At 56.9% G+C, this 26,670-nt stretch overlaps 1 protein-coding gene across 4 annotated transcripts in view; it reads right to left on the bottom strand.

Annotated features, from left to right (window-relative positions):
• SHANK2 (SH3 and multiple ankyrin repeat domains 2) overlaps positions 1-26,670 on the bottom strand; it is a 558,458-nt gene that overhangs the window by 64,629 nt on the left and 467,159 nt on the right. The gene's annotated exons all lie outside the window — the stretch shown is intronic.

The following is a 26,670-nucleotide window of genomic DNA, read 5'->3' on the forward strand; positions in this document are numbered from 1 at the left end:
GGTGGCCCTTCTGGAATTCTATCCTGCCCGCACTGCCTGCCACAGTCCCCCCGGCCCTCAGCTCCGTTTCTTCTACTTGCCCGCCTCCGGCCTCTGCTGGGGTTCTCACTCCCCGAGGAAGCCGGGCAGTCAGAGGGCTCATCTCATAACAGGACAGGGCCCTGTGGGGTCTTCCCAGGGCAGACTGGCCCTGCCTCCATGCCCTCCACCTGCAGGAAAACTTTAGCCACAGAAGAAATCGAACCAGAGGTGGGACTTCCCAGAGGTGGCCCAGTGGCTAAGACTCCACCCTCATAATTCAGGGGGCCAGCCTTCGATCCCTGGTCAGGCATAGATCCCATACGCCGTAACTAAAGATTTCACTTGCTGCAACTAAAGATCCCGTATGCCAGAGCTAAGGCCTAGTATAGCCAAATAAATAAATAAAAATAAATATTAAGAAAAAAAAAAAAAGAAACACAGGACAGGTGGAGCTGGAGGATCAGAGAGGGAGAGATAATGAAAAAAGAAAAAAGCTTTAGAAAAAAAGAGGATAAATCTAATCCGAGAGATGGAAAAAAAAAAAAAAAAAGCAGAGACAAAGGAAAGCAGTCAAACAAGACAAAATAACAGGCAACCTCCGGGAGGGCTCATGCCAAGGGGCATCTCTCAGAACCGCTTCTGCCAGCGCCCCCGGCCCTGTGGTCAGCCACTGCTGACCCGCACTTCCGTAGGAGACCCTCCAACACCAGCAGGAAGCACAAGCTTGGTCCCCGGTCCAAGGTCCCGCATGCGTCGGGGCAGCTAAGCCCACGCACCGCAGCTAGAGAAGCCTTTACGCCGTAGCGGAGCCCACATGCTCTTGAGCCCGTGCTCTGAAACAAGAAGCCCTAAGGCCTCGAAACAGAAGCCCGAACGCTGTGACTAGGCACATCCTGCAGGCGGCAACACAGACCCAGGGAAGCCAGAATACAGACAAACAAAGGTTGAAGGAGGCCAGAACAGCAATGGTTCAGCCGTCAAACAAAGGCAAGGAGCTTCAGTTCTTCCGCAAGGGCTACGGACGATCTTCTGAGCCATGTCCTTGGAGCTGTTGTGCAGATACTGAAACCCCCCAGCAGGTGGAAGAAGTTAACTACATGGCAACCAGATTGTAGTCGCAACATAAGCCGCCAGAATTCCGAGAACTAGCCTCAAGGAAAGGGGAACAAACCGGCCCTAGAACTGAGGGCGCACTGTGCTTAAAACAACCAAGATGACGCCGGTCAGACCACACACGACCACACATGCTGCACAGAGCCCCCTCCTCCCATCTGTGCGCCCCAGAAACTCCCCTTTAGAGCTCTGATTAGCAGGGGGAAGCTGGTCTTTGGGACATGAGTCCACCTCCTCCCCAGGATTGCCCCCTTCCTCAAAAAAGCTGTCTTTCCTTCTACTCACCACTTGCTTCTCAGTATTGGGATACTGAGCCACGAGCAGCCAAACCTGAGTTTGGTAACAATCTCTCTTGTTTCCCATCTTTCAGGGATCAGTCATTTGTTGTCTGATGCCGAACCTTAAATCTGTTGTTTCCTGTATTGTCTGAGCTTTGGTTGCTGCCTGTGGAAGGGTACATCCAGCCTCTGTTTTCCCATCACGGCCACAATAGAAATAGCCGTAGCAGTAGGCATTACTACCATCTTTTTAAAATTTCGAAGTTTCTTTTTTTGAAAACTGCAGACATAAGCAGAAGCGGAGTGCCATGGGAAATCCTGTCATCTTTCCCGAAACTTCCACCATCATCTGTTTCATGGCATTATTTGTACATAGCAAAACCACACTTCCTGCCTTGAATCCACAATACCTTGCTTCTCACTGTGTGGTGAGCAGCTGACCCCCCAGGGGAGTGGACAAGTGATGCTGCTATCCGTCCCAGACAGTGACTGTTCACCTCCTGACCCCAGCCCGGGCTGCGAAGACCCTCACCAGCCCCCTGCCCCAGGCTCCCTGCAGGGTGAGGTGGTGCTCGCAGTTCGAATGCCAGAATGAACACTGAGACTATCCACCTGGGCTCATTCTGGGGTCCTCGGTCACTGGTGACGAAGATACAGGTTGACAACTGATCTTGAAAACGGAAGAAGTTACTGGTCTCACTGGGCTTCCCTGGTGGCTCAGACGGTAAAGAATTTGTCTGCAGTGCAGGGCACCCAGGTTCGATCCCTGGGTCGGGAAGATCCCCTAGAGAAGAGAATGGCTACCCACTCCAGTATTCTTGCCTGGAGAATCCCACAGGCAGAGGAGTCTGGAGGGCTACAGTCCATGGGGTGGCAAAGAGTGGGACATGACCGAGCGACTCACACTTTCACTGGTCTTCCTGAGAACCTGAGCCTTCCCCAGCTTGCCCTCCCCAGCCCCCTCCCCCACCAGTAGGCAGAGAGCGGGCACCTTGCCTAGAGAGTGTCTCACAGGTGCTGTGTGGTGTGATGCTGGCCGATAACAAGTCAGGCATTAAGTCCCCATCACAACCACTTAGCAATCTCCTTCCTCCCTGTTTCCTGTTTGGGGCCCTCTGGATGCATCAGTCTGAATAATTGATTTGAGCAGGAAAGCCTCAAGCTTTTGAAGTGGCTCATTAATTACCTGGACAGAAGGAAGACTCTGCTCGGCCACACACCTGCCCACCACGATCAAAGCAGCTTGCCTGGCTTGATCAGTTCCTCTGTTCGCAGGATGCAGGGTTCCCTTCACTGAGGCACAGGCTGCTGAATCCCAGAGAGCCCCCTGCACCCCTCCCCCTGGTCCCTGAAAGGGGGCTGCCCTTCCAACTTACTCCAGGCACACTCAGCTATGACTGATGAAAAGGTGGTCTGCAGAGCACCTTTTTTGGGGTGCTGCAATGGGCTGAATTATGTGCCCCCCAAATTCATATGTTAAAGTGTTGACCACCCCCATCCCCCAGTACTTCAGAATGTGACTGTATTTGGAAATTGAGCCTTTGAAGAGGTAACAGTGAAGCTGGCTGGGTGGGCCCTAATCCAACCTGACTGGTGTCCTTACCAGATGGGGGAAGTGGGACACTCTAAGAGATCCCAGGATGCACACAGAGAGATGGCCGGGTGAAGAGGGTAACCATCTGCAAGGCCAGGAGAGAGGCCCTTACGGCCTGCAAACTGTGAGAACGTGGATTTCTGTGGTTTAAGCCCCTCAGTCGTGGTGTCTGACCACAGCACTTCGAGCTAAAACAGGTGTGAAGCCCAGTGCTGGCTGAAGGGCTGGTCAGGAGGCTACACATGCTGGGTGTGTGCCTTCTAACTCAAGCAGCTTAAAGTGGACGTGCCTAATCCAGACCGAAACACACTGAGGAGACAGGCCACAGAAGAGTGAGTAATGACTCTCGAAGGGAGATGTTCAGGCAGTTAGTTCACACTCAGCTGCAGGCCGGGGGTGCGTTCACAGAGGGCCAGGAGGCCAGGGGATGGGGTCAGAGTGCGACCTCCATCCTGGTGGGGTAGTTTCTCCTAAGGGGTCAGAGGAGAGCTCTCAACAGGAGAATCTGGAAATCTGCTTCCAGCAGTCATGTATGGATGTGAGAGCTGGACCATAAAGAAGCCTGAGTGCCGAAGGATTGATGCTTTTGAACTGTAGTGTTGGAGAAGATTCTTGAGAGTCCCTTGGACTGCAAGGAGATTCAACCAGTCCATCCTAAAGGAAATCAACCCTGAATATTCACTGGAAGGACTGATGCTGAAGCTGAAGCTCCAATACTTTAACCACCTGATGTGAAGAACTGACTCATTGGAAAAGACCCTGATGCTGGGAAAGATTGAAGGCAGGAGGAGAAGGGGACGACAGAGGATGAGATGGTTGGATGGCATCACTGATGCGATGGATATGAGTTTGAACAAACTCTGAGAGCCGGTGAAGGACAGGGAAGCCTGGCGTGCTGCAGTCCATGGGGTCACAAACAGCTGGACACGCCTGAGCGGCTGCCTAACAAGAGTGGGCAACGGCAGCTGCCACCTCTGAGCCCGAGACAGTCACCAGGCTGGAGCTGGGGACCCCGCGAGGGGAGGCGCTGTCTCCAGCCCCGGGATGGATCCTGACTTTCTCTTTGAAAACATTCCACACAGGGACTCCCCTGGTGGTCCAGCAGCTAAGACTCTGTGCTCCCAATGCTAGGGGCCCAGGTTCGACCCCTGGTCAGGGAACTACATCTCACATGCCGCAACTAAAGATCCGCCTTGCCGCCAGGAAGATCGAGGACCCCGTGTGTCACACCTGAGACCTGGCATGGCCAAACAGAAAACAAAAGAAAACAACAACAAAGACTCATCCTGTCCACGAGCTTAACAATATCAGGAAAAGGCAGTGCGGTGAAAGAAACCCTGACAGCTAAGTTCCCTTTCCCATCTCAGACCTTTGAAAAGTCCTTGTGGGAGCTCCTCAGCTTCACAACCTAGACAAAGCAATAAAAGTGATCCCAGGGAACACATCGAATGGTCTCTTGGAGGCGGCTGAAATTCTCAGGGCTCCGTGGAGCTGGGGAACACCTTATTCTGGCTGGAGGGAAAGGGCTTGGATTTCCCCAAAGCCAGCCTGCAGGGGAAGCCAGCCCCCCGTTCCTGCTGGAGAATGGATCCTCCCAGCACCTCCTCCCCTGTGTGGGCAGCACACTGCTGCCGGGCTGCCCACTTCTTCCGGGAGGAGAGGGGTTTGTTCTTTTTGGGAAAGCAATGAATAAACGGCAGAATGAAGCGGTCTGGGTGTGGTTCATGGGTGTGCGGCGTTGGTCGGGAGGCAGTTAAGCAGGGCAACCACGGTTTGTTTGTAAGGCGTGGCCTCTGAGGCTTTCGTTTTGGGCACCAGCCTCACTGCAGAGCATCCTTCCTTCCTTCCTTCCTGGGGCCTCATGCCCTGGTACCCCAACTCCAGCTAGTTACCAGATGCCTGGGAAGCCCGGCTTTGAGTTCAGAGTGCAGCTGGGGGGTGAGCGACAGAGTCACTGCCGAGCCACGGCTCCCATCCCCCGAGGAAGCTCTACGCCCCCTGTCTGCCTTTTCTCCAGCTTTGGGCATGGTGGGCTGGGCCTCTACTGCCTCCTCTCACCCTAGGGTGAAGGCACCAGGGGAAAGTGAGTCCAGCTCTGAGGTCCCTGCCCTGCGAGCAGACCTCGGTGCTGAGGGAGGGCGTGCAGGGCTAAGAGGCTGAGCCTCCACGGTGGATGGCTGTGGGGGTCACAGGCAGTGGGGCTGGGGAGCTGTGACCACGGGGTCCGAGGTGGTAGTGACACCGAGCCGGACTCTGGGGCTCCTGGGCATGGAAGCTTTTCCATGGGCCCCGATTCCTGTTTGTAGGAAACAGGCTTCATTCACCTTCGTGACCTTCCCAGAGTTCCAATGGGTAAGTTCAAACAGCTGCTAATCAGAGAAGGGCTGGGGATGCAGAGACCGAGGAGAAGCAGCCAATAAGCAACAGTGTGGCCTTGGTTCTTCCTCAGGAAACACACAAAACTATACTGTGAGGGCTCTCAGATGGTAAAGAATCTGCCTGCCATGGAGGGGACTTGGGTGCGATCCCTGGGTCGGGAAGATCCCCTGGAGGAGGGCATGGCAACCCACTCCAGTATCCTTGCCTGGAGAATCCCACGGTCAGAGGAGCCTGGTGGGCTACAGTCCATAGGGTGACAAAGAGTTGGATATGACTGAGCGACTAACATTAACCGAACTAAAACCACCGACAAATGGGAGATGTCAGTACCCTTCATTCCAGAGAAGCGCAAGTGAAAGTGAAGGTAGCTCAGTCGTGTCCGACTCTCTGCGACCCCATGCACTGTCTCCAGGCCGGAATACTGCAGTGGGTATCCTTTCCCTTCTCCAGGGGATCGAACCCAAGTCTCCCGCATTGCAGGCGGAGTCTTTACCAGCTCAGCCACCAGGGAAGCCCAAGAACACCGGAGTGGGTGGCCTATCCCTTCTCCAGCAGAGACGCAGGAATCAAACCAGGGTCTCCTGCATTGCAGGCAGATTCTTTACCAGCTGAGCTATCATTCCAGAGAAGGTCGCAGTTTAAAAACCTGTTTATCAAGAGACCACCTGAGGCCAGAGGAACCGAGTGCAAGCCCTGAACACTCGCCGATCCTTACCGGCAACCGCACCCCTGAGCCACAGCTAAGGGCTCACCGAATCCCCCAGGGTGAAGATACAGTTTTGAGGCACAAGCCCACTCTGTCCCCTTCGCCTGGCAACGCAACAAACTTATTCTTTTCTGTTTCATCCAAAGTCTGTCTCTAAGATCTGATTCGGCGCTGGTGCACAGAGGCTGCGTTTTTGGCTTCAGTGGGGCTGGGGAGCCACGGCTGTGGGGGTCCCGAACGGTGGGACTCGGGAGCTGTGCCTGGGAAGTCAGTCTGCCTGGCCCCAGTGTGGAGAGGCAGGATCTGGGCCCCTGTGAAGGGGCTGGAGGGAACTCCCGGGTCCCTGCCTCGGGCCGGGATGGAAGGTGGGCTGACATAGGGATGAGGCCCCAGGAGGAAGAAGAGGCTGCAGGTGGTGGAGATGGGGGCCCCAGCTCTGTTCGCCCAGGGGCTCCCCAGCTCCCTCCCTGCAGCTTTACTTCCCTGGCTTCCCCACAAGGTCCTGGACATGGTCAGTGTTGGGGACAGCCGTCTCTGGCAGTAGGAACACCCACATGACCCAGTCCCGGCCAGTCAGAGTTTCCCATTTTCCAGGCCACCATGGTTGGTGTCGGGATGGTCCTGTGACCCAAGGCAGACCCATCAGAATCCTGCCTGGATTCTGCCGGGTCTCCTGGGAAGGGTGGTCTGAACAGGGAGGGGGTCATCAGCAGTGGGAGAGACAGACCTGCACCTGGTAGGGCAGCAGAGCAACAGAGGAGAGACCAAGAGAGGGAGGCAGAGATGGAGAGACGGAGGGAGAGACGGAGGCGCAGGCACAGAGTCAGAGCATAGAGACAGAGACGGACCCGGTGGAAAGGCAGAGCCCGAGAGAGGGAGCAGACGTGGCGCCACTCTGCGCCCAGCCCTGCATCTGAGGACCCACCCCTGACTGTTCAGTCACTCGTGCGTTAGCTGGCGGTTAAGCCTCAGCTATTCAGCTGGACGATACAAACTGCCGCTTTTTGTTTTTTGACCTAAAAAATGGCAGTTTTGACGGGGGAGAAGGGGTTTGTGTCAGTGGAAGTTGAAAGGACCCAGAATAAAAATGGACTCAGCTGGTTGCTCTGCTGAGCTGCATCGCCTGGCCCGTTGAAGCCCCTCTTTCCTTTAGATCTTATGGGCCTCGCGAGGGGCACAGCACACTCCTGTCCTTGGTCAGGAGTTGAAACAACTTTATTTCAAATTCCTGGTGGCAGAACTTCAGGCCCCAGTGCCTCCCTGGGGTCTGCTCTCCAGGTGGCCCTGACCCAGAAGGGGGCCGCCTGGTTCTCCTTAGAAGCTGGGGTCAAGGGTGCCCCTGAGTGCGCTTCTGGGGATCCGTGGCTGGGGTCTCATCACCAGCCACCCATGGAGGCCTTACCCAGGAGCAGCCTGCATCTCTCTGTGGGCAGGGCTGGCACTCGGTCTGTTCCGCAGAAAGCTTGGGCCCAGCATCAGACAGCGCCACGCCCTCCCGAGGCCACTTCAGCTGGGCGGGCTTCTTGAGAGGGAACACTGTCAGGGCCTGTCTCAACCAAGGGGCTGCAGAACTTGGGGAGCCCTGGAGTGGGGAGCAGGGCTCTCAAGGCACCCAGAAACTCGTGCCCACTTACCCCCAGGGCCCCCCCCAACCACTGGGACCTCAAATGTACTTCCTTTCTGGAGCTATCAGTGTGGTTCCAGGGACACAGAGCCTACTTGTCACACAACCAAAGATGTAGGTGCCAAGCGACAGGGTAAGGGGGGAGAGAGAGTGAGGGAGAATAAGACAAGGAGACCCTCCAACCTGGTGTGCACCCCACAGCTTTCTAGTTCTGCTCACAGAGAAGACATACAGGTGGCTACCAAGGACAGCATCATGGATCGTAAGAGAAATGCAAGTTAAAAGCACGAGACACCTCTGCACATCTCTCAGAAGGTTTTGAATGAACAAGATCAACCTCACCAAGCAGCGGTGAGGGCGTGGAGGAACCGGAACTCATACAGGCAGGCAGGAACTCGGCAGGGGCATTGGAAGACAGGGTGGCAATTTCTTTGAACATTTATCTATTAATAGCACATGACCTGGCCCTTCCCTGTCTGAGAAAAGACACAAAAATAGTTTTTCCGAGAGGCACAACAATACACGTCTGCACAAAGACTTGAATATGAATATTCATAGCACTGTTAAGAGTCAAATGCCCATCAGCAGGTGAGTGGACAGCCATGTAAGTGGTTCATCCTAGAGGGGACCCTCACTCAGAAACCCGGGGGGAGGAATGGACCCTCAGTCAGAAACAAGGGGAAGGGGACGGTCGTCACATGCAAATCTTGAAATAATTATGCTGAGTGAAAGGAACCAAAAAAAAGAGCGCAGACAGTGTGATTCCATTTATGTAAAATTCCAGAAAAAGCAAACTACTCTGCCGTAGCAGCCAGTTGAGCGATGGCCAGCAGGAGGTGGGGTCGCGCAGGGCCACGGGAAACTTCTGGAGCGGTGGATGTGTTGATCATCCTGACCTTGGTGATGGTTTCAGCTGCGTACACATATGTCAAAACACGAAGCATGTGAAGTTTAGTGATGTCCATTAAAGCTCAATGAAGCTCTCTGGAAACAGAAACCAAAGCATCCTATGGCAGCAGATCGCGAGGGAGGCGGCCCCATGTGGGGGACACGGCACGCAGCAGGAAGAAAATACCCAAGAGTGTGACCAAGACAGGAGTGCGACCTCGCATCGGCGCCTCCAACCTCAACCAGACTGAGTTTCCAAGTTCTGGGAGCTGGTGTCCGAAGCTGTGCCCCTGTCAGCCCCGCGGCTCCTGGGGTGAGGACAGGAAGTGGGTCCCTAACTGACTCCTGCCCCAAACCCCACGAATTCAGGGAAGACCATCCCTACCTTCTGTCATAGCGCCTGCAGAGCGCGTCTCACGCTGAGGATTTGGGGGCACCCCTCCCCCCGTGACAGCGAGGGCTGCCCCTCCCCCTGTGGCAGGGCCTGGGCCGGATCAGCCAAGGCCAGGCAGAGCCCTGCTCTCCGAACCCTCCTGGGACTGACCCCCGATGCCAGGCTCTCTCCAACACACACAGCGGAGCCCAGAAGTCCCCAGGGCAGTGGGAGTTCCCACCCGCTAGAGGCAGGAGGAGTGACTCAGAACCACCCCTTGGGTGCCCACTGGCCTTCTGCAGCACAGTAAGGGGTCGTTAGGTCCTAGACCCCGGGGCTCTGGGCTGGGGGTAACCTGGACAGTCTGGGGGTGAGGAGGTCCCAGCTGTGGTTGCCTGGCTCCCTGTGTGGTGGCCACAGAGGGCAGGCCAGGCTCAGACTCTGGGGCCAGCACTGCTTGGGCTCAGGGGGCAGGGGTCACACGGCCTCCCAGAGCCTCGGGTTCACACACAGGGACTCAGGGCACACAGGCCGATTTCCAGGACGAAGCCGGGCGATGGGCGTGCGGGGGCTGGGCAGGGGCGGGCAGCACGGATGCTGACCAACCGCAGCTGCTCCCAGTGCAGGGCACGCGGTGGCCAGAGCCCAGGGCTCCCTGCCCGGCCGTGGTCAGCCGTGCAGCTCCTGGAAGCCTGACCACACTGCATCGCAGGGCATGTGGTCGGCGAGGACAGTGACGCTCGTGGCCCTGTCGGCAACAGGAGCTCTGCTCTGGAACCTTCCATTTCCCAGAATGCTCTCTCTGCTCCCACACACTGAAGCTCCCTAGGACCTGCTGCTTTGACGGCCGCCCCAGAGACAAGCTGAGCTCCCACATGGCCCATGTCACCAGGGTCCCTCCCCTGAGCCTGGGAAAGATCCTGAACCAAGAGGGACAGAAATTTGGCTCCAGTGATGAGCTGAGAGGTTGGAGAGGTCCCTGGACTTGGATCTTGATGCCCAAACGGCAGCAGATACCTTGGCGTCCAGCATGGAGCCGGCAGGGTGGCGGTGGGGGGTGGGGGGAGCTGTAGGACTGTGATGCACTCAGGACGACTCGGGAAGGGCTGGGTGGGCTCAGGGTGGCTCCTCTGGGCACAATGTCCGGTCTGGGGAGGGCCTGGCAGGGGGGCAGAGAGTACACGGCATGGGGGACTGGAGGTCAGAGGTCAGCTGCCCAGGCCTCCTGATTCCTCCCAGTTCGCTCTCCAAGGGCTTCGGGGGATTCAAGGATGGGGCATGAGGCACTTGAACGGTGTCCAGAAACATCCGCACAGGCTGGACGGTATCCCCTGAAATACCCACGTCCTCACCCCAGCACCTCAGAACGTGGCTGTATCTAGAGCTGGGCCTTTAAAGGGTGATTAAGTAAAATGAAGTCAGGAGGGTGGGGCCCCAGACCCACAGAACTGGGGTCCTTGTAAGAAGAGGAGGTCAGGACACAGACACACTCAGAGGGACGACCCTGTGAGGACACAGGGAGGAGACGGCCATCTGCACGCCCAGGAGAGAGGCCTCAGGAGGACCAGCCCTGCCCACAGCTGGGTCTGGGATTCCAGCCTCCACGAGACAGTAATTTCTGCTGCTTAAGGTGCCTGGGCTGTGAGTCTTTGTGTCAGCAGCCTGAACAAACCTATATACGTAGTAAGCACAGTGTCCCGTCCACGTTTACACACTCTGCTCCCGTTTCACAGACCAGCCAAGGGAGGCACGGGGCTGTACGGCCCCTGGCCGGGGGGACTTGGACCCTGGCAGGCTGACGCCCAAAGCCCTCACTTGCCCCGCGAGGTCTCACCTTCCTCTGCCTGCGGAATGTGTCTGTAATTCTCAGAAGGAAAACAGACCGCCAGGAAAGGGGGCCCTGGCCCCAAAGGAAGGAGGGGTGGACGTTACTTCTGAATTTGTATTCCAGCTGTTCCGATTGCTCCGATACTGGGAAAATCAGCAGGCTGTGTGCACAGCCTGCTCACCTGGCGATGGTGACGTCACAGGCAGAACGCGTGGTCTCAGGTGAGACACACCTCCCTCTCCTACAGCAAGCAGGGAGACGCGCAGAGAAGACGCAGACTTCCCGCCCTGACTGTGTCCCCAGAGCCCCATGTGCTCACCTGGGGGAGACTGAGGAGGCCACAGGAGGGCAGGACCGTGGTCCGTCCACAGAGACGACAACAGCATGTCCTCTGGAGAGGCGGGAGGTGTGGTGTCCACAGCCTGAGGGGCCCTGAGGGTCACAGGCCGTGCCTTTATGTCACACACCAGCGCCTGCCAGCCAAGCCAAGTGATGTGTCGCACGATTCCACCTGCTGATTTTCCCAGTATCAGAGCAATCGGAACAGCCAGCCAAAGGCTCTTAGCCCAGCTCAGAGATACCTGAGGGATGGATTTTGTTCTCAAATGAAAGTGACTGTTCCTTCCAAGAGAACGTTGCTCGTTTGTGATGGTGTAGGCCCTCAGGAGGCCACGTGCTCAGAGGTCATCTGCTGTGGTGACTGTCAGCCCATTTCTTGCCTTGACCCCGTGCCCACAGCGGTGTCAGAAGGGCTCTCACACCTGCCATTTCTCTTCAGTCTGTGCTGAATATGGGTGCGTGTGAACACAGGTGAGTGTGAGGCCTTTGCTGCATACAAGTGTTAACACTAGGTAAGTGTAAGTTAAATATTCTTCTTACTCTGATTTATTAAAAGTAGGTCCTGCTCCTTAAATCTAAGACATGACATGATGAAATTCCTAGAAGTCAACACATGCAATACGTTCTCTGACATAAACCTAGCAATGTTTCTTAGGTCAGTCTCCTAAGGGAACAGAAATACAAGCACAAATCAACAAATGGGACCTGATGACATTTATTAGCTTTTGCACAGCGAAGGAAACCATAAACAAATTGAAAAGACAACCTACAGATTGGGAGAAAATATTTGCAAATGATGTGATGAACAAGGGCTTAATCTCCAAAATATACGAACAGCTCATATAACCCAGTAACTCACACACAGACAAAAAACAACCCAATCAAAAAATGGGCGGAAGACCTAAACAGACATTTCTCCAAAGAAGACACACAGATGGCCGACAGGCACAGGAAAAGATGCTCAACGTCGCTCGTTATTAGAGGGGTGCAAATCAAAGCTACCATGAGGTACCACCTCAGACCAGTCTGAGTAAATAATAAATGCTGGAGAGAGTGTGGAGAAAAGGGAATCCTCCTACACCACTGATGGGCGTGTAAATCAGTTCAGCCACTATGGAGAACAGGAAGGAGCGTCTCAAAAAGTAAAAACAGAACCACTGAATGACCTGGCGATCCCACTCCTGGGAATATAACCAGCAAAAACTCTACTTCAAAAGATACACGGAACCCCATACTCACCGCAGCACTCTTCACACTTGCCACGACATGGAGACCACCTAGGTGCCCGTCGACAGATGAACGGATAACGAAGATGGGGTACATATACACAAGGGAATGCTACTCAGCCACGATAAAGAATGAAATGAGGCCATCTGCATCGACATGGATGGACCTAGAGATTATCACACTACACGAGGTAAGTCAGACAGAAAAAGGCAAAGACCATATGACATCACTTCTTTTTGAAATCTAAAAACCATTTTTTTTAAACAAAAGAACTTATTTACAAAACAGAAATACACTCATAGACATAGAAAACAAATCAACGGCTACCAAAGGGGAAAGAGGTAAGGAAGGAACAAACCTGGACTTTGGGGTTAACAGATACAAACTGTTACCGTGCTGTGCTAAGTCGCTTCCGTTGTGTCCGACTCTTCGTGAGCCTATGGACCATAGCCCGCTAGGTCCCTATGTTCATGGGATTCACCAGGAAGAATAGCGGAGTGGGCAGTCATCATTTCCTTCTCCAGGGGATCTTTCTGACTCAGGATCGAACCTGAAGTTATGTCTCCTGCACTGGCAGGCGGGTTATCTCTGGTGTCACCTGATTAACATTATATAAGAAATGGACAAACAGCAAGGCCCTCCTGTGTAGCACGGGGAACTATGTTCAATATCCTGCGATAAACCATGATGGGAAAGAAAAAAAACGTAGGTCCTTTTCAAACTTCTGCACCCACCCCACCACTGCCGTGTGAAGACACAAGGGTGTGGACGTTGCCCTGGCCCAGCCCTGCTCTGTACGGCTGTAGTGCAGTCTTCCTACTGTTCAAGACCCTCATTTCCAGCCAGTGAACCCACAAGGCACGACCAAGCATCTAAACGAACAACAAAGGTGTGACTTCTCGGTAAAGCGGAGGGAGGCCCTGGCGTGGCCCCCGTGATGGCAGGCAGTGGGACGTGGCCCCACCAAGGTCTGGTCGCCATGTGGCTGGGAGACGGTGGAAGGGTGGGAGCCGTTGCCTGGGATCATCCAAGGCGGGGCTGGGTTTAAATGCGTCTCAGTTCAAGGAGGCCCCGCGAGACCCAGGCCTGTGTTTATGACAGGGAACCTGGGGGGATCCACTGACCAGGGGCTGGAGGGAAGAAGCCAGTCTATATGGGGCACCCAGGGTGTGCAGGCTTCGTGCCAGGCCCGGGGGCCAGAGCCTTAGACTAGGTCGGCCCTGCTCCCTGCCTGGTGACTGACCCGTGTTGGCACAGCTCCACTCCTGCCATGTGGCAGCTGAGCGTGGGGCAGCCTGGGCTGGCCCTTCAATGGGGCCATGTGGCTGTGACCAGAATCGGCCCTGAGGGCCCTGTGTGAAAGGCCGAGCCTGGGGGTCCCTTGCGTCCATCCTGCAGGCAAAGGCTTGCACCTGGGCATTGGCGGGCTCTCTGGGCCAAACCTCACAACCAGCCCCCGACTGTGCCAGAGAGAGGAGACCCCCTCAGTGTCGCCTGAGAAGATGCAGAGGCCTTGGAGGTACAGCGTGGCAGCCAGTCTCCCAGCCTGACCCATGGTGCAGGACCCTCCCATAGCAACCTTCATCCCACACTCATGTGATAAGGGATGGGTGTGGGGGGAGGGGCACAGCACACAGAGCAGAGAAGCGGGTCCTGGTGGGGGGCGGGGCAGAGGCACTGAGAAGGAGGAGAGAGTCCACCAGGCAGGAAGAACGGCTCAGGCAGGGATGGGTGGGAGTCAGAGCCATAAGGATGGGGGGGCACCTGAGACTCTGGAGAGTGGGCAGAACTGGGGGACAGGGGAGCAATCATCAGCTGAAACCTACTGTGTGCTGTCTGCCCTGATGGCCCCTCCACACATCGCCTCCCAGAAGACCCAGCAGGAACATGCCAGGAGTGGATTCTCCAGTGGAGCCGGAACCTTGGTTTCAGCCTGGTGAGACCGTTTTGGACTTATCACCTCCAGAGCTCCAAGGTAATAAATTGTGCTGCTTTAAGCCTCTACAACCGTGGTCACGTGTTACAGCAGCTGCAGGGAAGTCAGGCAGGGGCACAGCTGGCTCCTGCAGAGGCTGGAGCAGAGCGAGCTGGGGAGGATGTGGCTGAGGGCTGATGGACGGATGGGGGGGCCTTCCCAGACCAGCTCCTCCCCGTCGGCTGTGGGGTGGTGGGCCTGATGGGGGACCAGCTGGGCTTGAATCCCCCTCAACGGACAGGAGGCAGCGCTCAGCCCTGCTCCCTGAAATGCCCTGGTGTCCAGCACCAGGCACCAGTGGGCCGTCTCTGAGTCAGAGACCCCATCCGCCTCCAGAACAGTCAACCATGTCCGTGCCCCACCCGCAAGAGGAAGTCTAGCCACTGCTGACGGGCAGCACAAGTCAGCAGGCTGGGCTGCTGGTGATAGGACCTCCCTCGGGGGATCTGGGGGTTCGCTCACTGCGGCCAGCAGGACCGAGTTGGGGCTCAAGATGAAGAGGGGGGAGCAGGTCACTGGCCAGGACCAAGGACAGCTCCTTGGCTGAGGCTCGTGGAGACCCTGCACAGGAACTCAAGATGAAGAGGAGGGAGTGGGTCACTGGCCAGGACCAAGGACAGCTCCTTGGCTGCGGCTCATGGAGACCCTGCACATGAGCTAGTTCCTCCCTCTCCAGGCCCACCCCCCGCGTCTGCCTCCATCCTTGGCACCACTGGCCACCTGGCCTGGCTTCCCGGGACAGCCAGAGAGAACCTGCAAACCCGCCAGGGCTGGGGCTAGGACGGGCAGAGCAAGGCCAGTGGACCCGGCTGCAGCACCAAGTCTCTGTGCCAGCGGGAGGCCTCAGGGCCGGCCTGCCCGCGGCGGCCAGGACAGGCTGGGCAGGTGAAGGCAGACCCAGGGCCTGGTTTGCTTGGTTTCGTGTCCCCTCTGTGCACCTCTGGAGCAGCCCCTCCACTGCCCTGCCTTGTCTTGGAGCCCACCATGTCCAGGGCACTCTCAAAGCTCCAAGCTTTTCTGCCATCATTGGCAAGTGTCCATCCTCGGTTACATCACCCCAGAGACATGACCCAGGGAGGAAGATGCCAGACTGTGGACAAGAGGAGTGTGAATGAACGATAAACACAGGCTCATGGGTCTCCCAGAAAGTTGTCCGTGAGGACCTAGAGGGAGGGACACAGCTGGGAAATTGATTCTTATTTTTGGGAGGAGGGGCAGAAGAGGAAAAACTTTTGTGGTCACTGAAATAAAGCTGGAAACAGATCAGTTATTCCATTAAACTAGGAAAGGACCATAAAGAAGGCTGAGCGCTGAAGAATTGATGCTTTCGAACTGTGGTGCTGGAAAAGACTCCTGAGAGTCCCTTGCATAGCAAGGCGATCAAAACAGTCAATCTTAAAAGGAAATCAACCCTGAATATTCATTGGAAGGACTGAGGCTGAAGATGAAGCTCCAATCCTTTGGCCACATGATGCGAAGAGCTGAGTCACTGGAAAAGACCCTGATGCTGGGAAAGATTGAAGGCAGGAGGAGAAGGGGATGACAGAGGATGAGATGGTTGGATGGCATCACCAACTCAATGGGCATGAGTTTGAGCAAGCTCTGAGAGATGGTGAAGGACAGGGAAGCTTGGCATGCTGCAGTCCATAGGGTCACATAGAGTTGGACACAACAGAGCGACTGAGCTGAACTGAGGAAAGGCCTGCTGTTGTTGAAAAGAGGTCTTCTATCTAAAGAACACACGTGCGTTGCATGAGGGCTGCATGGGCTTGCTTTATTTTTACCGCTGACTGACAGCATAACTTCACTGGGTTTTTTAAGCTAATTGAGGCAAAAATCCCCACAAATCTGGGGGAAGGCTGGTGTCCGGGAAGGCACGTGGAGTACACAGAGCCCAGCATCTTCGTGGAGGAACCTGCCTCCATCCTTGTTCTGCCAACTCCACGCTGTGTGACCCTGGGAAGCCATTTGACTCCTCAGTACTTTCACTTAATCTCTTGAATATAGAAGGTCCTGATGCCCGTCTCTTAGGCTGAGGCAGATGAGGCTGGAACGTCTGCCCAGCCCCACCTCTTCTTTCAGCCAAAACACAGGCAGACATTGCAGCGGACAGACAATCTGGCTAACCATACACCCAGGTCCCCAGGGCTGGCCCCCTCTGTGCTGAGTCACTCAGGATAAAACCCTGGGCCCTCCTGGGGGCCTTCTTGACCCCCTATCCCCACCATCAGCAAACCAGGTCCCACCTGCTCCAAAATTGACCTCGAGTCCACATGCCCACTGTCAAGATGCTGGCACGTGGATGTGGGCAGGGACCTTGGAACTGGTTCCCCGAGCCGCCCTTGTTCCTCTGCAGTCTGTTCTCAGCCAGGAAGCCAAAGAGCTCATCGTCCAGGGCACAAAACACAGGGCATTACAGCCAGCCAACCCTGGACAGTGACCTATGAGGTCCCCCTAACCTGGCCTGGATACACCCCTTCTGTCCACCAGCGGCCACTCTCCCAGCTCACTCAGTCCAGTCCAAGACCTCCCTCCCCTCCTCCAGCTTCTGGGCATGGCTTGTGGGGTTTGGACTCACTCTCCAGACGTCCACAGGCTCTCTCTGTGGCCTTGGAGGTGGGCTGCCCTGACCACTGTCCTGAATGCGGTGACCACCCTTCCAGGCCATCCTTACCCACTGCCTGCTCCCCACTCAAACTTCCTGGCTCTGCCAACTGTTTGCAGCTTGACCTGGCACCTGTCCAGAGGGTCAGTAGAGATGTAGAGGTTGGAGGGTTGAGGACAAGCTCCTGAGCTTCACTGCCACAATCCGTGGGGGCAGCAATGGGGCCTGGGGCTTGATTTAAGCGTTGTAGAGGTCATCCTGGATTTTGGATAGAGGCCTGGTGAGTGCCATCTCACAGCTCGTTCTCGCTGGAACTGCCCAAGCCACCCCCTCCACCTTGGGCAGCATACTCTGTGCCCTGGCAGCCCCACGACCCAAGAGAGGCACCTGACCCAGGGGTGGCTCATCCGCTGGCTGCCCAGGGTTAGCCAAGGTCTGATGCAGAAGGCATCGCCCCGTGGGTCAGGGATGACCAGTGGGACTCGATGCACCAGCTACTTTCAGAATCAGAGAAGTCAAGGCCAGTTACAGTAGAACAGACCAGCAGAGAGGAGCTGGGGCAGCGCAACAGGGGGACGGGGTAGCGGCCAGGCTGCAAAGGTCCCGAAGCCATGACTCCCAGGCCACAGGGCCCTACAACACTCCCCAGCCATAAGTATCATTAACAAGAATTGGCTAGAATGTGTCCCTGTTCTTTGTTGATAAGTACAGGCGTGTTTTCATCCTTACATCCATCCCTCCATCCATCCGTCTATCTTTTTACTTATCCCTCCCTACCTCCACCCATAGATCCATCCATTCTTCTATCCGTTCCCCCTTTCATCCATCCACCAATCCATCCCTCCATCTCTCCATCAATGGATCCATCCATCCTTCTATCCATCCCTGTCTCCCTCCTTCCCTCCCTCTATCCATCCACTGATCCATCTATCCTTCTATCCATCCACCCAAAAGCAATCTGAACTCTTGAATGAGCACCTACACCCAGGGAGACAATGAGGAAAACGACAGATCTGACTCTGGCCCATGGAGCTCCCAGAGAAGGCAATGGCACCCCACTGCAGTACTCTTGCCTGGAGAATCCCATGGATGGGGGAGCCTGGTGGGCTGCCGTCCATGGGGCTGCACAAAGTCAGACACGACTGAAGCAACTTAGCAGCAGCAGCAGCATGGAGCTCCCAGCCTGTGGGCGCATTGACTGAACAACTAACCAGAGTGTGAAGGTTCTTGGAGGGTGGCACAGGTGCCTGCCCTGGAGGTGAGTAACACGGTGGGAGCTATTCTAATCAAGCAAGGTCAGAAAAGGCTTTTCTGAGCACGTGACCATCAGACCTGCCTGGTGTTAGAGAGATGCCTGCAGGCATGGGGAGGCAGGAGCTCAGGAGGGAGGCACCCGGGTCAGGGATGCTGTTGGAAGGTCACTGTGCTTGTCTGTTGGTTTTGCTTCTCCAGAGGAAGAGCTGGAACCAACGCACAAGTGGTTACTCAGAGCCAGGCAGCGAGCGTATCTCTGCGGGATCTTGGTGGTGGGCCCTGGGTGGCCAGCCAAGTGCACGTGGAAGGGACAGGTGTGGACCCCTAGCATCCATCGCTGACCTCGACCACCATCTCCTTGTAGGCCAACTGGCAACACTGACCACGAGGCCAGTAATTTGCACGGGGAGTTTCCTTCCTCGTTTGTTTTTCCGGACCCCTTCTCCCAGAATCGTGCAGGAGGCACAGCTCACAGCCGGTGCTGACGGTGGGCGTGGGCCCTGCAGGCTGCTGCCCGGAACGGCCGAGAGCCTCACCTGCCAGAGTGGGTGCATCCATCGCATCATCCCAGAATGCTTTGCTGCTGAATAACCCAGGAGAGCACAAGCCTCCCCTCTCCCCTCCCCCACCCCCTTCCCAGGAGCACTGAAAACACACATCTTTGGGCATTTATACAATTACGCAAACACGAGGTGTTCTTTTCAGTGAAACAGGGTCACTCTCGAGTCTGGGACTGCCAGCTGCTCTCACAGGGCAGCCACCGTGGCAGGGACCCTGGGTTTCCGCAAGGCCGTGCTGGTTCCACGGAGAGTCGTGGCAGGGCTCATGGAAGCGGTTTCCTCACACATCCAAGGATGCCATGTCACACAAATCACCCAGAGAACAAAACAGTACACTTCCCCGTCCCTCTAAAGGCAGACTGGCCATCGAGACCCCCATTAGGCGGGTCCTGCCAGGCTAGAGACTGGGCGGTGGGAGGGGAGGCGAGGAGACCCCAGGGAAATGCGCGTCAGCGGCACGGTCCCCGCAGGAACACCCCAGCAGTGAGAGCCAGGGAGACGGAACAGGTGTGCAGGACTCTGTGCAGCCACCAGGACCACAGATCACAGTACCTACCGATGCGGAAAAATGGTCTCCCTGTGTTGACTGAACAAGGGTAGGTTACGATGGAGAACGTGACGAGTCCATAATTCAGAGAGAAGAGGTATTTGTGGAGAAGCCCTGCAGAAAACAAGGGGCCTCTGGGGCTGAGGAGGGCCCTCTTAAGGGCAAGACTGTTGCCCTTTGAAAAGTTACTCTAGGAAGTAGTGTCCCTGCCCCTGACATCTGTTAAGTCTTAAAAAGCAAAAGACAGGAACTTCCCCAGTGGTCCAGTGGTTAAGACTCTCAGCTTCCAATGCAGGGGGCACAGGTTCCATCCCAGATCGTGGAAATCGGATCCAACATGCTGTGTTGCGTGACCAAGAAAATTGAAAAGGAAAAGATAAAGAACTGGAGTGAAGAAGGCCCAAAGCTAGCACGTGATGAAAGAAGAAAGGCAGAGAAGGAAGAGGAAAGGACAGGAGAAGGGGCCCGACCCTGGAGCAGGCTGGCGCAGGGGACCACATGGGGACCACAGGGGTACCACAGGGGACCACAGGGGGCAAACGGAACCCATTCTGAGCCACCTGGGGAGGACATGCCATCACCGGCTCCCACACAGAGTGAGAGGCAGGATTTCTGCCAGCCTGGGGTTCCACATGGAGATTTGTGGTCAGCAGTCACTGGCGCCCCGGTGGCACGGACACAGGCAAAGATGCACTTGGCTCTGTACCGCCAGCCTCATGGCGCACAGGGGCCGTTTGGAGAGGCTCTGGACACCACTTGGCGCCTTGGCCACTACGACACCCTCCACCTCCTCTGCCTGAGGGCGGCTGGGAGCAGTCCCAGCCCTTCAGCTCAGACCCATCAGAGCTGGGATTCAAACTCGACTCTGCCAGACCTTGTATGAATCAGCTCAGGTGACTCAGCTGTGTAACAATACCACAGCGAGCATGTGTGCTAAGTTGCTTCAGTTGTGTCCGACTCTTTGTGACCCCATGGACTGTAGCCCACCAGGCTCCTCTGTCCATTCTCCAGGCAAGAATACTAGAGTGGGTTGCCATGCCCTCTCCTCCAGGGCATCTTCCTGACTTAGGGATCGAACCCACACCTCTTATATCTTCTGTATTGGCAGGTTAGTTACCATTAGTACCACCTGGGAAGCCCCAAAATACTTTAGACTGGGGCTTAACAACAGGACTTGATGGTCTCACGGTCTGGAGGCTGCAGGTCCGAGACCAGGGTGTCGGCACAGCTGGGCTCTGCTAAGGACCCTCTCCATGTCCCCACGTGGCAGGAAGAGCTCTGCTACACCCTCCACTTCCCGGAAGGACGCTGACCCCATCGTGGGGCAGGGGGGCTCCACCTGCATCCAACCTGAATTCTCTCTCCAAGGCTCTGCCTCCAGATACCCTTGTAACTGGGCAGAACCCCATGGGCCTTCCCAGGAGAGGTGCACCCCCTCCCCAACAACCACCCGTGTCTCCCACTGCCTCTTGACTGCAGAAAAGCTTTAGCCAAAGAATAAGCTTAATCCGAACAGCAGGAACATGCAGAAGCAAAGATGAGCAGTCAAACAAGACAAAATAATCGTCTAGCCCTTAAACAAAGGGGAGGACCTTCAGTTCCTCCTCAAGGGCTATCAACAATATTCCGAGCCATATCCCTTGAGCGATCTTATAGAGACTGAAACCCCCACCAGGTGGAAGATGTTAACCACACGACGACCACACACGGCAGCCATGACGTAAGCTGCCACAATTCCGAGAAACGACATCAAAGAGACCGGAACAAGCCAGCCCTGAAACTGAAGATTAACTGTATTAAAGCAATTAGGATGATGCTGGCCAGACCACACTTAACAATTTCAAGACGACTGCAGGGGCTGCCCGTGGCCCCCACCCTCAGCCTGTGCACCCCTGAAACTCCCCTTTAGAAGCTCTCGCCCCCCTGGTTGGCAGGAGGAAGGTCTGCCTTCTCTCCAGGGTGCCGGCCTCCTGAATAAGGCAACCTTTCTTTGCTACCAACGCTTGTCTCTTGAGTACTGGCTTTCGAGATGTGTCGGGTTAATGGCCACACGTGTGGTTAGGGCTCCCACGTGAATTTAGGGGGACCCAATCCTGGGCCCTGCAGACCTCGGAGCTCACCCTCTTCTGACACGTCACCCTCTCTCTTCCAAAGACGCTGTCCCGTGCTCACTGGCTTGTCCCTGTCACTCCCTCATGGAGGGGCCCCAAGCCAGGTCACAGCGACACCAGGAAACGCCCGCTGAGCTGGGAGGTAGCCTCCTGCCTTCCTCATTGTGTGCAGACCACCGCTGCGTGCAGGCCGTGGGGAAAGCGGGGCCCTTAGGGCCCTGGTTTCTGGCTGCCTCAAGCGGGGACCAGGCCTGGGTCGGATAACGAGGCAGGAGGGCCTGGCTCGCCGCAGGGTGGACACAGCCTGAACCCTCCACAGAGGGGTGAACAGGCCCGTGACCCACCCTCTTGAGCAGAAGTGATCTGCACCCCGGCTGAGCCGAGCCCGCTGGGCGAGCTCCGTGCCCCGTTTCTCGGGGCCCACAGCCTCCTCCTCCCCGCTCCCCACGTTTCTGGACTGTGGGCCGACATGGCGACATCTGTGTGCCTGCAGCCTTGATCACTACGTCCTGCAGCCAGGCCTGCCTGAGACAAGCACCTTCCGGCTCCCACTTCCCAGCAGGGAGGCCAGGCTTGTCTGTCTCACTAAGGTAACAACCCCGGTCCAGCCGCATCCCCTCCCTGGCCTGCCGCCAAGCAGGTGCTCAGCGAAACCTGGGTGAAAGGAAGTCAGACTCACTCAGGAAGCCAGAGGTTTTCTGGGGCGCTGGCCGTGAGTCGGGGCTGGGGCTGTCACCCACATCGCAGGCCCAGGATCACATGTGATGCCCACAGCCCAGGGGAAGCCCCAGGCCACTTCTGCTGCCTTTTTGAAGTCCCCCCACCAACACTGTTTCAAACATCAGCACACGCACAGACCAGCAAACAGAATTTCTGGACTGTGAACTATCGAAAGACAGCTGTCTGGCTGGGTGGACCCCCGCTAAGGATGGACCATCCCCTCTCGGTCGTCATCAGCTGCCCTGGGACTTCCGGCCCAGTGAGCAATCTCACCTACGAATTAGTTTAAAATGAACACTCCCTGTAACAGTAAGGGAAGTTTGGTTACGGTAATTAAATATTTAGTCATTTCAGTGGTTTTATTATCGTTTAAATCCTGGGGCCTCAAAGAGAGATCTTTTCTAGATCTCTTTGCTTTAGCAAAGCTCTCCCGTGCTTGGCTCCTGGCAGAGGTATCCTGGAGGACTGTGGTGCTGGACCACGCCCCCGGCCTCTGCTTCATCACCCGGCCCCCGGACCCTGTCTACCCGCCTGCCCCCCGGGGCTTCCAGAGCGCTGAGGCCACCAGACAGCGGGTGTTCATGACCCGACTGTCGACTGAATGAGTGAGTGAGTGAGCAGATGGATGCTAAGGGCCAGGAAGCCTGGTGGGGGGTTACTCTGTGGTCAAGCGCAACGTCCACCTTCTGGAGGGACAAAGCGGCAACCTTGTTCTTTTAACAGCTCCCGAGCCTGCTGGCCGGGGGCTGCCCTCCCTAGGCTGTTGGGAGGTGCCCAGGAGAAAAAGGTGGAGACGGTGGGGACCACCAGGGTCCCCTCTCCAACCTCCATGGACAGAAAGTTGTTCCAACATAAGCTTCCCTCCGAAGTGCCCTAGAGCCTAAGAACAAAGTCAAGTGTTCTCCGGGATCCTGCCCGTTAAGGAAGGAACCAGAAAAGCCGAGAGGAAATGCCCGCCCCCGCCCTGCACCCTGTGAGGGGGGTCCTCACATACCGCTCCACCTCCTAGGGTGGGCCAGCCCCCCGGAGCCTCACAGCTCAAGCGACTGCTGAAGCAAGAAGGGAGGCAGGCAGATGGAGGCTGGGTGGGGGTTTGTGCAGCTGTTTCTGTTCCTTCACTAGTTCGTTCGCTCATTCATTCAGCAGGCACACGGCAGACGTGGCTCTGGCCCCTCTGATACACTGAGGGGGCATCCGTGGGGGCCTGTGGTCTGTGTCGGGCGTGGCCTGGACCCACCCGGGGGCAGCGAGGCTGGCCTACAGTTGACCTTCCAGGGCCATTCTGACCAAGTCCACAGGCCTGATGCATGCGGCCACCCCTGACATCTCGTGCTCAGCGGATCATGACCGGGAGGGCCCCGTGACCTGTCTTACCCGAATCCCCTCGTCCTCAGAGGCCTGGCCCTGCCTCCCTGCCCATCAAGACAGGAAGGATGCTCTTCAGGGGCCCGAGTGCTTTGTATCAACACAGAACAGGTCCCTTTAAAAAGGGAGCTGGATGCCCATCAAATACCAGTGTCACCGACGGAGGAGTGGATAACAAAACACACGTGTCCATCCACGCAGGGCACGTTTTTCAGCCACAAGAAGGGATGAAGCAGGAAATACTCCAGCACATGGATGGCCCCCCATGACACTCTGCTCTCAGTAGCCAGGCTCTGATGGCCACGTCCCGGGCGAGGCCACGTGCACAAAACATCCAGAACAGGCAAATCCAGGCTGGGGCAGGGGAGGGGAGTGACAACTGACGGATCAGGATTTCCTCGGCCAGGGGGAGGGGAGGGGACATGAGAATGTTCTAGAATCAGCTAGAGGGAGTGACGGATCAGGATTTCCTCGGCGGGGGGCGGGGAGGGGACATGAGAATGTTCTAGAATCAGCTAGAGGGAGTGCTGGCGATGCTGGATGCTAACACCACTGAACCGGATGCTTTAAAATGGTTCATCTTCACCTCAATAAAAGGCTTAATGAGTGAACTTGAACCAGGATGGCTGAGAAGGGCTTCAAACCCGATGGGCTTGTCCCCCTCAAGTCGCCCATTGCTTGTGGACACCACTCACTCCACTCGGGAACAGCCGGAGCCTCTGGGAGCCGGAAGAGGCAGGAAGGACCCTTCCCAGGGGCCTCTGGAGAAGCTCAGCCTCCTGACACCCTAATTTTGGGGTTCTGGCCTTCAGACTGTGAGAGGATGGATTTGGTGTTTAAGGCCAGCGTGTGGTCATTCGTCCTGGTTGCCCGAGGACCTCCCACTCTGGGGAGCTGCCTACCCCTGAGCGCTGACAGGCCCCTGGCCCCTGGCACACGGCTGGTCCTGCCACAAACCTACGGAAGGCCTGAGGGCACATGGCCGAGCCGGATGCCCTGCTGCTCACAGAACGCCCACTTGGATTTCCTTCTGGCTGACCTGGTACCTGGGGACCATGGGGATGGGGCAGGTTTTGCAGGCGGTTCCAGAAGAAACCACAAGCTGTGGGGAGTGGGGAGGGGGTTCTGAGATAGGCCAGGGTTGAGAAGGAGCGAGGGGCAGGGGCTTCGGAAACTCTGCTCACAGGGGTTCCAGCTTCTGAGGCAGGAGAAGCACCGTGACTCAGACGTGGCCTGGAGGGGGGGTTCCTGGCGTGGGACCCCCAGGCCTCACTGTCTCCAGAGGACCATAGGACTTGATGGAAATGAAAAATGCCAAAAGTGGGATCCAGATAGGGAGCAGGGGGTCCAGCGGGCAGGTGCTGCTCGGGCAGTGGGGCTGCTGCTTCTCGATCCTGCCCCCTTCATTCCCTCAGCAAGCGGTTATTAGGCACCTTCTGTGCGGCATGGCAGTAAACAGGAGGCGCTCGCCCACGGGGGCCCCACAGACAGCTGGCCTAGCCCAGGGTCGTGCGCTCTCTGATGGGTGTGCCTGGGAGCTTCCCAGGTGATGCAAGTGGTAAAGAACCTGCCCGCCAGTGCGGGAGACATAAGAGAGGCGGGTTCGATCCCTGGGTTGGAAAGACCCCCTGGAGGAGGAAATGGCAACCCACTCCAGTATTCTTGCCTGGAGAATCCCATGGACAGAGGAGCCTGAGGGCTGTGGGCCATAGGGTCGCAGGGTCGGACACAACTGAGCGACTTGGCACGCATGTAGAGCACTGGGGCTGTGGAGCAAGGCCCTCACTCTGAGCCGGGGGTCACAGGAGGCTCCTCGGAGGAGGAAGTGGGGTCCGCGCTGCAGACTGAAGGCTGGGATGGGACCTGGGAGGCCTGGGGCACAGCGTGGACACAGGCCTAGAGGTGGAGGGCAGTGGAGGTGGGGCGGGAGGATGGAGCCGTAGCCCCGAGGCTCGGGGGCAGCAGACAGTGTCGTCTGCCCAGGGTAGACAGGCTGGGCAGCTGGCACTGCTGCCCCCTGTGCCCCCCCACAACCGAGGAGGGTGTGCCCAGGGGAGGGCCTGGCCCTTTCTCTGAGGTCCTGCTGGAGGGGGGAGACAAGAAGACCGACCGGGGTGAGGGGGCTCTGACCTGGTGGGGCCCCTCGGGTCTACCACGCGGCTGTCCCGGGGCCTGCACGATCTGCGGTCAGGTCCTCGCTCACCGCGGCCTCTGCTCGTCTTCACGCGGCCTCGTCCGTCTCCTGTGAGGACCCCACCACTGGCTTTGGGCCCACCCAGCTGAGCCAGGACGACCTGGTCTGGACGTGCTAACCTTGATTACACCTGCAGAGACTTTTTTCCCAAACAGGGTCACATTCACATGAATCTTAGGGGCCACCGTCCAGCCCCTCCTGCACTCTGTGAATATTTTAGTTTATTTCATTTCAGTCTTCCGATGACTGTGCACGGACTCGAGCTCCCCCCACAACGCCCCCCGCCAGTGAGTGAGGTCTGCCTGTAGCTGTATTTATATCCATCTGGAGAGCCCTCAGCAGGCCCCCACGCCGACCCCCAGCCCCTCTGAAGAATACTGAGTACAAAACGCACCTGCTGCCAGGTGTGGCCGTTCCCTCCAGCCAGGGGGTCAGCAGTAGGGGGCGGCGGGGCCGTTGGGGGCACAGAAGGGGCACGAGGCTGCCGGCTCCCGGGTCCTGCCCTGGCTTCACTCCCTGCTCTGCTTTCTTGGGGCTTATCCTTTTCAGAGCCTCCATGACCCCGAGGACTCAGACTGGGACACGGAGAACCGTGGCTCCGGGAGACACAGGAGGCCAGAGGAGCCCAGGGGCAGTTTTCTCGGGACCTCACTGTGGGTGGTCTGGGGTCTGCTGGAAAAGTCAGGTGAAAGGTGACCTTGCCGCCGGCCACAGTTGGGACTACAGAGCTCCCTCACCCGGGGAACCATCACCCTCCGCCTGCAGGTTCCACCTGAGATGACCTCCCGCAGGGCGCCTTCCGGGCATGCGGCCGAGGAGCAGCCCCCGGGCTGGGTGCTGCTCCTTCCCTCCACCTGGCTGGGGCCTGGCAGTGGATGAGGCCCTGTCCACCCTCTGTAGGGTCAGGGGTGGGGGGTGGGGACAGCAGAGCCCAGGGCCGCTGCGGGGGAAGAGGCAGGAAGGCTGTGG

Source organism: Bubalus bubalis, chromosome 5, assembly GCF_019923935.1.
Source record: "Bubalus bubalis isolate 160015118507 breed Murrah chromosome 5, NDDB_SH_1, whole genome shotgun sequence".
Lineage (NCBI taxonomy): Eukaryota > Metazoa > Chordata > Mammalia > Artiodactyla > Bovidae > Bubalus > Bubalus bubalis.